The following is a 13015-nucleotide window of genomic DNA, read 5'->3' on the forward strand; positions in this document are numbered from 1 at the left end:
GTGTCTTCTCCACAAACATTAGTAAAAACATTTAGCCATCTGAGCAGGTAACCTTAACTTATTTCAACTGCCAGAAACACAATTTGAATCTAACGTATATAAATAAAGAGTTTGGTATTGTAACTAATACACTGGTAACATTTTAGAACAGAAATCATAGGTTCTCTTTTTGTGTCTGTCTGTATTTTTATATGTGTCTATAAATGTATGTTGTAGATATGTGATATTTTTCTACCTCTGGATCGTGTTGCCAAAATTAATTTGTAAGAGCTCTATTTGGTTGGTTTGAAGACAAGTGCTTATATGGATCGGATATTCCAACACTCTCAAAAATATAGAAATTAACCCAAATATTTTTCAAGTTCATGTGACATAGAATTAAACTTGAGTAAATAAAAGCTAGTTTAAATTTGTCGGTTTAATTAAAACAAGCATGTCTTTAGAGCTATCAACATTAAATATAATACTTTTATTCTATGTAGGCTTATTAAAGGTCAAATAAGTTTTTTATTTTTCTTATAAAATTTGTCAGCAAGAAAAATAGCTTTGGATGATGGCTTATTTTGTCTAATGTCTCATGAAGCTTTCAAAGATAGTCTAAACATAGTTGTTAAGAACAAGTCACCTAAATAGATACAAGTAGGATAAGAGTTTCTAGGTGAATTTTTCAGCAACAATTGTGTTTCATGGTTTGTCTGCTTAAAAAAGAGTTTCCAAAAATCTTTCTGTTTCCTTGAAACTTTAAGAGTTTTGCTAAGTTAAGTTAAACGATGGACAGTCATTGAATATCTAGTTCATTTCCAAATAAGATAAAATACTAAAACATTAGTTATTGAACAAAGGTTTATCTATGTTTGGCTTCTTATTACCAATAAACTTAAGATATGTGGGTCTGTTGGTAAACATTTTGTGCCACATTGAAATATTTACTATGAGGAAGAATATACTTCTAGAAATGAGAAAACTTATTTATAAATCTGCCTTTTCACAGAATAGCAGTGTAAGAGATGGTCCATAATCGCTTAGTCTTAGTTTTCACTAGAAGTTTCTAGGCTAAGGATTACAAAACTACTTAGAAATAATAAGGGTGAAAGGAAACAACTGTATACGAAAGGTAGATAAGGAAAGTAGAATGGTCAATCGTTCCAAATAGAGAAAAAGAAAAAAGAAAACAACATAAGACAAAATTGTAGATATTTTATAAAAAAGAAATCTTGGGGAAGGGATTTTGTACATGATGAAGCTGACAGATATTGAAATTAATTTATTCAAGATTAAAAAAATAAGTTTCATATCAAACTATACTAGCACAAAATTAGAACTTCGTTTTCTTTTTGTTAAAAGGACAGTTTTTCTTGGACTTTCCACATGGTTTGGGTGACACATTGTGAAAAGTTTCTTTACCTTTTAAGTAATCTGCCTCGATAGCAAAGATCTTTTGTCTTACCAAAATAATTCACTGTGCTTTATGTTATTTTTATCAGGTCTTTGATTACTTAAAAACAAACAAAACAAGCATAGAAAATCTTCTCAACATTAAGGGAGCTTTTTTTCACAACTACATAAACTTCTATATTTGCCTTTAACATCTTCTATTTCCATTTTGGTTAAGTGGATATTTTTGACAAACTTCCTCCAAGTCAAATTCTAAATAAAATCTTTTTGACCTCAGGTTAACTTTGGGATTTTCCAGAGGGTCCTTGAAAACTCTCAAGATTTGTTCTTTCTCCTTATAGAAAGGGAGATATTAAACGAATTAGGCATATTTGATAGTAATTACATAGGAAAATATTGTCAAATCAGAAGTAATACTAAGCCTTCTTTATGTTGTATTTGTATACGTATATGTTATAAGTGTTCCAGAAATTGTATGAAATTCCTAAAGTCTGATATGTACTGGCATAATGGTATCAGTCAAAATGTCATCAGTCATAATGTCATGGGATTTTTTTACCTCAATACCCGGGATTCATTGTCTTGCCACTTCGAAGAATGAAGAGGTGAACAAAAAAAAAAAAAAAAAAAATGAGCAACAGGCAAAAGTTTATTAGAATATGAGATTAGAAAGTAAGCATAGTAGAAAAGCTCTCTTTACAGAGAGAGGGCATTTGAAGCTGAATACCCACAACTTTAGGCAAGGATCCTTGTTTTATAAGGTACTGGTTAGCACCCCCCATCCGTTCCCCCTCATTCCTTCTCAGGTTCTACCCTTATTGGCTAGACAACTCCATGTGCTGGGTTGTCCATTCCTGATTGGCCCGACTCCATTGTGTGAACAGTCAGACTGGTCATACTGTGCCACATATAACATGAGTTTTATGGTTTGCCTTTTTAAATTAGGTATTTTGATTGTCAAATTCCTGAGGGGAACCTGAGGGGGAGTAGATGGTGTCTGTTACATTCTTATGCCTGAGAGGATTTGCCCCAGGCAGATGCTCCTAGCTTTCTTCCAAAATATGTGTTTTTCCCCACCCAGGGACTTCAGGTTTTAACCTTTCCCTCTCTGCCTATTTTATCCTATCTTTCCCTATTATAATAATTCAAGTTATTAATTCTAGTTAATAATTCTGTTACTGAAATAATCAAATTTCCTTGTCAATCTCATTATACTGAACCCTCATCAGATCTTTAACAATGGGTATTTAATTTTTTTTTTTTTTTTTGTAATTTATAGACCGTTATTGATCTCCCCTGATGATTTTGCAAAAGTGAGACTCATGGAAAGGATCTTACCGAGAACTCTTGATCACTGACACTTCGGTCAAGTTACAAGGTATTGAACCTTGTACAACTGAAGAAAGCTCCGTCTCACATATGGTCCTGTGCAAATACTGGAGACTTCAAAATCAAATTGACTAGGAAGAGAAATAGCCAACATCAAGGCAGGCTGCCTCGTCCCAAGATATTAGATCAAGAAGATCAAGAAGGTTGTTTTCATTCTCCGTCCCTCTCTGGCCATCCTTTTCCGATTCTGACGCCATAAAAGTCTTTCTAATTCTTTTGTCCACCTTTTACCTTGCGATGGCCTGGGAAGATAATGATATTGTCCACACATCTCAAACCACTGCAAGGCGGGGTAATCCAACTTCCAGATGACCGTTGGGTTTGCCAGGATGCTGGCGATACTGTTATGTCTGCCCGTCAGAAACTTTGCTCTGATTTCCAATGCTTCAGTTCCTTTGGAACACACTCAACCCCTGACTTTATTGTGTTAGACTCCCTAACCCTGGGGGACCATTTACCTATCTCTAACAGCTCCTAACCTGGGGAACCTTGCATGGGAGCTCTGCACGAAGATAGAGACACAGGAGAAGAGTAATGAGAATACAACTGCTATTACGCGGTGTACAAACCCTGAAATTTCACTGGCTTCTGTGGCTGTCACCTTTCCGGTCCTGAGCCACACATTCAAACAGGAATCACTGGGAGGCATGCTTGATTCAAAGTTAGCTTCCTCTGGTAGATCACTGCTCCCCTGGTTAGGAGTAGGCGCAAATGAGGCTATGATCAGGAGCCTCTCCTTAACTCTTGAAGATATTGCAGAATCTGTTGCTAAGCAATAGCTGCCCAACAGAAATTCCTAGACACTTACTATCTTGGCAGTAAGATACATCTTATTATCTTTTTTGGACAGCAAGGGTGTGTTTGTGGTATGGCCAACACCATTTGCTGCACTTGCATTGACATTTCTGGGGAAGTTGAGACTCAAAAGATCCCTGAACAAATCAGTTGTCTTAAGAAAGTGACTCCTCCAGTGGGGTCTTTCTTTGGCTTATTTGATTCTGATTGGTTTGGGTCTTGGAAGTCATGGCTCTGAAGTACAATCCAGACATTGGGAATTATTCTGCTTATACTAATCATAGTAAACTTTTGGGTGGGTTGAGTTCTCTCAGAACCTTTAACATTATGTTCATATCTCATAACCATCAAGCAGATGATCACCCTAAGACTAGAACATCAGAAAGAGAATGAAGAGAATGAAGGACTTCGAATGAAGAGAATGAAGAATGTGAGCTTCAAGTTGTGACCTGTGACTACCACAGTGAGATTCCGCAAAAAGATGTCATACCTGATGAGCAGAAATTGCGAGAACTTCAGAGGGGTAGCTGAGAGTAGCATTAATGCCTCAAATTTTGATCACATCTCTCAGACTGAAAATGTGATCAAATGGAGAGAATTTTAAAAACAAGACAAAAGGTCCCAAATAGAGTCACTTATGCCAACCCCCACATCACCAAACCTAGACTTAACTTAATTCCAGTTTTGTCCTCTCCCAGAAATGAATCTTAAACTAGTCAATCAGAAATCACCTGGTCAATACTAATGAGGTAACCAACTTGACAGACTCTTGCTATCCCCTAAAGAAAAGTGATCTTGTCACAATCAATCCACTTTTTGTTAGTATAACTCCCTTGTCCCACTCACTCTCTTTGGGTCTATAAGCCTTTTATTTTGTACAGCTTTTCTGAACCCTTTTTTATCTGCTATGTGGAATGCTGCCCAATTCATGTATCACTGAATAAAGCCAATAAGATCTTTAGCATTTACTCATTTGAATTTTTAAAAAAAATTTTTTAACGTTAATTCATTTTTGAGAGACAGAGAGAGACAGAGCGTGAGTGGGGGAGAGGCAGAGAGCGAGGGAGTCACAGAATCTGAAGCAGGCTCCAGGCTCTGAGCTGTCATGTGGGGCTCAAACCCATGAACCACAAGATCATGACCTGAGCTGAAGTCAGAGGCTTAACCAACTGAGCCACCCAGGTGCCCCTCAAATTGTTCTTTAACATTACAAATTACCTAAGGCAGGAAACTCAGCTTGTCAATACCTGTATAAGGTGGTAGAAAAATGGACTTAAGGGAAGAAACAGATGATATTTAATGAAGGAAATGGAATTAAAAGCCAGTGGGCATTTGTTTTCCCTTATTCATGTTCCTTACATGTAGACAGGAAAATAGCTCACAGGGAAGTTCACCCCCTTGTTTTTTTTCTTGAATTTTCTTTTAGTTACCCATGTAAGAATGGGAAAGCACTGACTCTCATCCAAGAAGCTCTGTTGTTTTTTATCCCTGAAGCAAAACTCACCAACAATCTGAAATGGTTTAACACCCCTTGTTGGTATTATTTGGGTATTTCTCAGAATGCTAATGAACAATTCATGTTTGACACTTTAGACAAACACAATCTGGTAGAGTTATCTGGCTGTTATGTACCCTTGCTAATGATTGACTCACTCTGGCTTTTATGTTCTGGAGTCCAACCCACCATGCTGTCAGGGGTGGGGCTGAAAAGCAAGTAACTAGCTCATCATAAGGTAAAACTTGTAAGCTTGGGTTTAAAGTGGTGGCTGCTTAGGCACCACTTAGCACAAGACTAAATGGAACAAAATAAAGTCTGGCCATGTTCATTGGGGCCACCCTTGTGATGGTGTGCAAGTATTTACCAGACGCTCTTTGTACGGATCACTGTGTTAAATACATTACCAGGCAAGGTAAACAGACATAGTCCTTGACTTTCTGAGGTTTTATAACCAAAAAGGATTGGGGCAGTGGAGATAAACATATTAGTGATAAAAAGCAAATATATTGTGTTCATGCTTGTTGTAGGGCTCAGCAGATAGAGAAACACTTTCAACACGAATCAATCACCTAAAGACAGAAGTTTACAAGAGCCTGAAGTCCGGGGTTGCATAAGCTTTCTCTTCTCTCTCTCTTTAAAAAAAAAAAAAAAAAAAAAAAAAATTAATGTTTACTTATTTTTGAGAGAGACAGAGACAGAACCCGAGTGGGTTAGGGGCAGAGAGAGAGGGAGACACAGAATCTGAAGCAGGCTCCAGTCTCTGAGCTGTCAGCACAGAGGGTGACGCGCGGGGCTGGAACTCAAAGAGCTGTGAGATCATGACCTGAGCTGCAGTTGGATGCTCAACGGACTGAGCCACTCAGGCGCCCCTGTTCTCTCTCTCTTTTAAAGACTTTGGTTTAAATAAGACAGATATCTGGCCTAAATAATATTAAGTTATGTTAGTTAACATAGTAAATAAATAAATAATAGTCTGATAGGTAACTTGTAGACATAGTATCTCCCAATCAAGTGCATTAGCATATTAAATTGTTGAATGCTTTTTTATTTTATCACAGATAGCGCTTTGGTTGGAACGATGGAGTGAAACCCTCACAGCATTTCGAGTTTAGTAAATCTCATTACTAGTGGGAACGACTATCGTCAATTATTCCAAAGGAGACCCAGTAAATTCCTCTAGCTGCTCCTTCCCTAAAACTTGGTCGCAATGCTTTTAAATGAAAAAGAAAGGTGCTTTATCTCTAAAGCCATTTGCTTTTTACTATAGCAGTACAATTTACATTGTTCAGGCATTTGTGGAATGTAAACTCTGTAGCAATTCATTTATAGTTTGCAAGCTATAAACAGGCTGTTGACAGCAATTTTTGTGGGACTGGGTATGTGAAATATACATATAAAATTAGAAGATATGGTGCGCCTGGGTGGCACCGTCGGTTGAGCACCCGACTTTGGCTCAGGTCATGATCTCGCGGTTCGTGGGTTCGAGCCCCGCATCGGGCTCTGTGCTGATGGCTCAGAGCCTGGAGCCTGCTTCGGATTCTGTGTTTTCCTCTCTCTCTGCCCCTCCCCCCCCTCTCTCTCTCTCTCTCAAAAATAAATAAACACTAAAAAAATTTAAAAAAATAAAAATAAAAAATTAGAAGATATTAATATTGTTGGGCGCAGGGGTGGCTCAGCCAGTTAGGCCTCCGACTTCGGCTCAGGTCATGATCTCGGGGTTCGTGAGTTCGAGCCCCACATCGGGCTCTGTGCTGATAGCTCAGAGCCTGGAACCTGCTTTGGATTCTGTGTCTCCTCTCTACTCCTCCTCAGCTCACACTCTGTCTCTCTCTCTCTCTAAAATAAATAAAAATAAAAAAAAGAAGATATTAATATTGTTCAAACTGTAGTGTAAATTCATGTGCCATTGTAGTAATTTGACCATACTGTTAAAACCCAGTGAAACTATTGTAAGGGATGTCAACAGCTTTTTATCAACTCTGTTTCAGATGAGGAAACTGTAGCCTGCAAAATTAAGGCAGAGTGCTTGGTGCAGAGTATAAAAAGCACTTACCAATGAAATTTAGTCTAAACTAAATCTAGTTTAGTAGAGTCAAGTAGAGAACCAACCCTTAAATCCTAACCCTTATAAACCCCTGCTGAACCCCCTAGTGTTAAAAAATATTCTGAGCAAATAGCAAACATCACTCCATTTTTCTAAAGTATTCTTCAAAGCGTTTCTTTACTTAAGGAAAGACACAACAATATTTTGTGTATGTATAATACTCCCTCAATCCTTTATGAGTAAAATTAATGTCCCTTCACAGGTCAACAGCAGAGATTGAGAGAAAGTTGTTCGCTGAAGTTTTCACAGCTGATAGAGAAGACAGACAATATCACCACCATATTTAGTTATCATTATAGAGAGGTTGCTGATTTTCATTAGCTTGCAGTCTTAAGTGGAGGCATTTGCTGGTGGGATAAAGCCACCTGAGACAGTTCAAGAAAGTATGGTAGGACTGAAGGGATTCCCAGCTGCCACTTTGAGCAGGGATTTCTGCAAGCTTCTCAGGCTTTGGCATATCAAATGGCACCCAAGTGCATAGCCTCCATCCAGGTATAGAAATGAGAGCACGGGTAATCCTTACGCTCTACTGTAGAATCAGATGGACACATTAGTTCATTTATATTATTCCTTGATTATGGGTTCACTTCAAAATAAAAATATTTAACCTGAAGAAAATAAGTTGAATATTGAATGGACTATCATATAAGACATTATAGCTCTTTCTATATCTATCTATCTATCTATCTATCTATCATCTAGATATATAGATCTATCTATCTAGATATATAGATCTATCTATCTATCTATCTATGCTTGGATATTCCCAGCATCTAATGCTTTTTGAGATTGTCTCTGTCCAGGTCAAAAAAAGTCAAAAAGATAGCTCTTAATGATCACAACTGCTGGATTTTTAAATTACTGGTGTTCTAGAAATAACTGGTGAACTCTTCTCGCAAGTGGTTCTCTCAGTATTTTCCAAATGAAAAGGTGTTCATTGGACCAACATGTCACAAAACAGTTATAGGATTTAGGCTTGGTAAAGTGTCTAACTTTCAAAGATTGTTATTCAAGAAATTTTAGGAGATAGCTGTGAAAGTTTGGAAATAATTGGGAATGTTCTAATTTAGAGCCTGTTCAAAAGAAACATGGTACCCATGAGCTGAGACGGCGAATCTTCTCACTTAGTTGGAAACAATGTGAACTAAATGCATTCCAGAGAGGATATTCACAGAGACACCTTCTTTCTCGTTCTGCCTACTTTTGAGTCTCTACAGGATACTTCAAAAGGCTCTAAAATGATTTTCTCATCTAATCTCTGGAGTTTACCAGTCACTGCTGGAACTTCTGGTCTGGTGAGAGTTAAAAAAAAAAAAAAGTTATGCAGGACCAAGGGGGTAGGGGGTTGTCGGGAACAGTGTCGACTCACAATAGAACATTGGTCTCACAATAGGAATACTGCAATAGAACAGTAACGTAACCCCAGCCACTGGTCTATACCAGGAATCTGCCTCCATCAGTCTTGAATTCTACCCTGTTCATCTTTTTAAGTCACATGGATGTTAGAATTTTTTTTTTTTTTTCTTTTTGGCTATTTTCTAGATTCCCTAGATTTGGGCTCTTTCACTTCTGTCCCCATCCAGCTTCGATATTTTTGTGTGTTTGGCGTGCCCTCTTCCAATAAGCTCCAATAATGTGAAAGAGAAGGCCGGTGGTGGTTCTCTGGGGTTCCCCCCCCCCCATCTCCTCCCTTTCTTTCTGGTCATTTCTTTTCTCCAAAGAGATGGAAGAGGGAGGGAGGGGGAGAGAGAGAGAGATTAAGGTGTAAGCTGGCTAGATAAGCCTGTGACCGGTTTTATTACCAGCTCTGAATGAGGGCACAGGATCTAAAGGCAGCCCTGCTTTATTAGAGCCGGAGCAAGGTTGGTGGGAGACCTGATGTAATTGTGTGCCACTCTAAGAAAGGGTGTTTCAGCAATTACCCATTAACTGTGTTCACTGAGTAGAAGGTAGTAGATTAAAAAATGCAGATGTTTCCACAGTCTAGTAGAATGAGAACCACTCTTGATCCTGTCAAAAGAACATTTTGCATCAAAGGGGCTTCACGGGAGCCAAAGAAAGAGTTTTGTGGTTGCGTGCTTTGGTGTGGCCTTTTAATCATTAAACCCTTTTATAGTGGTGAAATGAACATCCATTGTCACGGCCACACCAATGAGGCCATCCAACTTGGAGGAAAGGGACGGCTTTGCTATGGGGGGAGGGCACTAAAAGAAGGGAACAGGCAGGCAGCCCTGTGGCGCTCACAAGGTCACAGCAGCAGTACATTGGAAAGAGAGAAAAGGCAGCCCAGGTTAGTTTGTTCGAGTTGTTTTCCTGGAAACACCCTCTTACCAACCCAACACCGTGAACAAGAGTATTTTCCAGATGGTCGTTTCCCCTCTTTTGTTTCCACGCACTGTTTTACTGTATCAGTTTAGTTTTTCCTGTTCTTTAAGTGAAGGTTACTTAGGAAAGTTGGTGGGAAATGGCATTTTATTCTTAATCACTTTTCTACAGCTGTGATGGGGCCATTCGCATGACCAGGAGGGCAGCATGGCACTGTTCCCTTTCCTGAGGTTAGCCGAGCTACCTGGTCTGTTGCCAGGAGGTGACATTTATGAAGACACTGCCTCTGACTCCATTCCTGGAAAGAAACCTGCATGTCGTCTGACCTCATAATTGTTGGTTCACAGCCATTTTTTCTTTTCTTGGACGTTTCCCATGACTTGGAAGTTTCACTGTTCTTTTCTCCTACAACTTTCTCTCAAGACAAATTCTGCATCTTTTAACACAGATTTTTTTCTTGGCCATCTTCCCCAGTCGAAACTGTGCACCCATTAAACACCAACTCCCTTCTCCCATTGCCCCCAGCAGTGGCCATTCTACTTGCTGCCTTCACGAATCTGATGACTGCAGGTACCTCATGGAAGTGCAAGGTCAGGAGAAAGTGAGAAGAGAATGGGAGAGAAATGCTGACCAACTCAAGTTCACAGAATTTGGTTAGCCATTTGGGTTTAAGGCTTTCTTCTTGTCCCCAGCGGGACGAAGTTGGAAATGACTCTCAGAAATGTTCTGCAATGACTAACCTTGTTGCCTACTCGGTGACATCACCAGGGGCCAGCACACCTCGGCCTCCCTGGAGAAGAGCACCCCACCACTCTCAGATTTTCTTTTTTTTTTTTAATTTTTTAATAATGTTTTATTTATTTTTGAGACAGAGAGAGAGACAGAACATGAGCAGGGGAGGGGCAGAGAGAGAGCGAGACACAGAATCCGAAGCAGGCTCCAGACTCTGAGCTATCAGCACAAAGCCCGACCCAGGGCTCCAACTCACGAACCGTGAGATCATGACCTGAGCCGAAGTCGGACGCTCAACCGAGTGAGCCACTCAGGCGCCCCGCACACTCAGATTTTCTTAACCCCTAGTCTATTCTTTCTCTACTCTCCTCAGATCCCCAACACTTTCTTCTCATCCTTACTCCCAGCTTATGTCACTGACATAAAGGGAAGAACTCAGAAAAGAACGCCCAAAAGCTCCCATCATGAAATCTACCCTTTCTCTTGCCTCTGGGCCCACAGCTCTACCCTTGACCCTCTTTTTTTTTTTTTTTTTTTTTTTTTTAAGATTTATTTATTTTTGGGAGACAGAGTGAGACAAAGTGAGACTGGGAGAGGGGCAGAGAGAGAGGGAGACACAGGATTGGAAACAGGCTCCAGGCTCTGAGCTGTCAGCACAGAGCCCGATGCGGGGCTCGAACCCACAGACTGTGAGATCATGACCTGAGCCGAAGTCGGACGCTCAACCGACTGAGCCACCCAGGCGCCCCTGACCCTCTTGTGACTGAGGGTAAACTCTCTCTGTTCCCACCTGGAGACCAACCCCACCACAGGGGCACAGCCCCCATCTCATCTTGCCTACACAGGAAATTACTCTTCAGTCGGCTACCCTCACCCCTACCCCTTGTTTTCCTTTCTACTGAATCACTCTGTGAGCATGCAAGCATGTTATTTTTTCTCCTTTCTCAAGAAATAATTCTGTTTCGAGTCACACTCCCTCCTTGGGTTATTGCCAGAATTTTCTTTTCATTTCTTTGATAGCAAAAATACTTGTAAGAGTGAACTGTAGTTACTGTACTCACTTTCTATCCTCTTACATTGGTATCTTTCTAGAACACATGCCGGTCAAGTTTTTAGAACTTCACCAAAACTACACTTCTATCGATGAATCCAATCGTACATTCTCAGTTTTACCTTATCTGATCCCATAAGCAGCCTTTGACTAAGATCATCACCCTCCCTTCACGGAACCTTCTGTACGTGGTTTCCAGGACACCACACTCTCCTGGTTTTCCTCCCACCTCACTCGTTGCTCCTTCTCAGATCATTCTTCTGGTTCCTCTTCACCATCACCCTCTCTGAAATTTGGAGCACCCTGACCTCTTCCTTGGTCTACTCCTGTAGTCTACTAGAGCTCATTCCCTCATTGAACTCATCCTGTCTCTGGCCTCTCACGTCCAACTGCCTATTTGACATCCCTGCCCCCCCCACCCCATGTATGTAATAGACATTGCTAATCTAATATGCACCAAACATAATTTTTAAATTCAACTCTAAACCCGCTCACTCTTTTCTCAACCATGGACTTCTTAATTAGGGGAAATGGCTATTTCTCTAATGATAGAAACTTTACTCTTCTAGTTACTTAGCCTCAAAACTTGGAGGCATTGATGATTTCTGTCTTCCTTGCAGGTCTTACATTCAATTCCTTAGTAAATCATGTAAGCTCCACTTGAATCCAGCCAGAATGTGACCACTTTGTGCCACTTCCCTCTCACTACGTTGCTGCAAGCCACCATTTCTCCCCTGGACTATTTAATCGCAACACAGCAGTCACAGTGATCCTGCTAAAATATAAGTAATGAGCTCTCTCCATCCAAAACTTGCACCATTACATATGTGTTTCTCTTTATGTAGATTATGTTTTAATAAAGAGATTTACAAATTCCTTTAGTGGCTCCCACTTAAAGGGAGTTCAGTTGATTAATGGATTAACAAATAGATTCAGATTCAAAACAATTTGTCTACAACCCGATGTATCTCTACTCTATCTCTGGCGTTTATCTCCTACTAACGCTCGTCCTCATTCATTCAGCCCAGGACACATTGGCCTCCTTGCTGTTTCTAGATTGTACCAGGTACACTTCTGCCTCAGGGCTCTTAATCTTGCAGTTCTCTTTGCTTCATAGTGCTTTTCTCCCAGATACCTGCATTGTTGGTTTTCAAGCTTTCGTCAGATCTTTATTAAAAACTCATCTCAGGGCACCTGGGTGGCACAGTTGGTTAAGCATTCAACTTCTGCTCAGGTCGTGATCTCGAGGTTTGTGAGCTCGAGCCCTGCTTTGGTTTCCTCCCTCTCTCTCCCTCTCTCTCCCTCTCTCTTTGCCCCTTGTCACTCGCACTCTCTCTCAAAAATAAAAACAAAAAACCAAAGGGACACCTGGGTGGCTCAGTTGGTTGAGCATCCGACTTAAGCTCAGCTCATGATCTTGCGGTTCTTGAGTTCAAGTCCCACATCGGGCTGGCTGCTGTCAGTACAAAGCCTGCTTCAGATCTTCTGTTCCTCTCCCTCTGCCCCTTCCTTGCTTGTGTTCTCTCAAAACAAAACAAAGCAAAGCAAAGCAAAGCAAAGCAAAACAGAACAAAACAAAACAAAAAAAGAAACTCATCTTCTCATTGAGATCTACTTTGGCCACCCCATTGGCCAAAGTAGATCTGCTATTGCCTGAATGTTTGTGTCTCCTCAAATTCATATGTTGAAACCTAATTCAGGATGTGATGGTATTTGGAGGTGGGGC

The sequence above is a fragment of the Felis catus genome, chromosome B2, assembly GCF_018350175.1.
Source record: "Felis catus isolate Fca126 chromosome B2, F.catus_Fca126_mat1.0, whole genome shotgun sequence".
In the NCBI taxonomy this organism is placed as follows: domain Eukaryota; kingdom Metazoa; phylum Chordata; class Mammalia; order Carnivora; family Felidae; genus Felis; species Felis catus.